The sequence below is a fragment of the Sorex fumeus genome, unplaced genomic scaffold, assembly GCF_029834395.1.
Source record: "Sorex fumeus unplaced genomic scaffold, SorFum_2.1 ptg000047l, whole genome shotgun sequence".
Lineage (NCBI taxonomy): Eukaryota > Metazoa > Chordata > Mammalia > Eulipotyphla > Soricidae > Sorex > Sorex fumeus.
Window position 1 is genome coordinate 6,142,740 of NW_026606104.1, and position 1,638 is coordinate 6,144,377.

Below are 1,638 nucleotides of genomic sequence, written 5' to 3' on the forward strand. Positions count from 1 at the left end.
GATAGGACACATGCAAGGCAAATGCCTTAATCCTCGTACTATCTCTGTCCCCAAGGATTCTGCAGATTGAAAGGATTGTGTTTTCCACATGACTGCTCATCAGCTAGTTGAGGACAGACATGATGCTCTCTGCAAAGAGATGTGGAAGAAAGATCCTATTTTCCTTCCCTCCTTATATGTGACTTCTACAACTCAGCAGCCCAGTCTAATGCAATGTGTAGTGAAACTGCCTTCGCTGTGGTTCGGGTTCTTTCTCTTTTCCAAGAAGGCCTCAGACAGAATCAGTTGTTCCCGAGGTCAGAGTACACTGATGAGTAGATGCCCAGGATTCCCACAATCTTCTTGCAGGAACTGGTAACCCCCGTCTCTTTGTTTATATTTTTTGCGGGGGGGAAAGATGGCCATACCTGGTAGTGCTCAGGGACTATTCTTGGCTTTATGCTCAGGGGAAACCTCTGGCGGTGCTCAGGAAACCCTAGGTGGTGCTGGGGATTCAAATCAGGATCACAGGACTGTAAGGCAAGAGCCTTCACCCCTTTACTATCTCTCCAGACCCTATATTTTCACTTTGTTGTTTGTGGTGCCCGGGAACAAATCCACGACTCACATACATGAGGCAGGGACTACCGCGAAGTGACACCTCTGGCTGCCAGTTTTTAAAACTAAATGCCAATTTGTATTGTAAGTACCCAAATTCTCGTCAATTTAATTGGGCTGGTTTTAGTTTGTTATTCATTGCAGCCTGTCTATATCATTTAGATTTTTATTACATAATTTAAGGTCTTATTATATAATTTATCAATAAAACAACAGCTTGGAGCAAACACGAAAAATAAAACAGATGCAGACCACACGACTATGCCAGAGTTAGCAGCTTTGGGGTTGTTGGTAGGTGGCAATTTGGGAAAGGAGAGCAGAGTGTTGTGGGGGCTCAGCAGCCCCCAATCCCTTCCCCAACCTCCTTTCCCCTCCATCTGGCTGTTCTGATGTGGGTCCTTTCCTAAAATACTGATAACCCGGTGATAAATATATCACAACTAAACCCACAAAGATTTCATCCCTGTCCTAATGAAGTTTAACTTGAGTGAGACCCAAATTACAGAAGGGAATGAACACGCAATAAATCAGTACACATATGAGGGAATTCTGAGCAGTGGAAGGATCTGCCTCTGGTCCCATTGAATAGTCGCAGGTCCAGGGTTTGAACTGGAGGGAGAAGAGGGTGTCCTGACCTCAGAGGACATTTCCTTGAGAGTGATGCCATACTGGAGATGGATCAACTGAGACTCCTTGGCTATATATGGTTAACCTTTGACCCACAACTGACAGGGCTGGGATATGGAGGTGGGGGGGCAAACGTCAATGAAGGTGGGGACAGATGGGAATGAGGCGCCCACAAGCCCAGAAACATTGAGCAGTGTTGGGACTTTCCGAAGCTAGTCAGAGCCATGGGAGCCGTGTCCCAAAACCTTCAGCAAGGACTGGCCTCAGAACTGTGAAAGAAAACATGTCTGTGGTTGAAAACCCAAACTAAAACTCCACTGTTAACCTATTTGAAACAACATCAACTATTTTCTAGATGGTTCAGAAGTCCTTGCAGATTTTTGCAAGTGTCTCTCCGATGACACCTTTGATCTG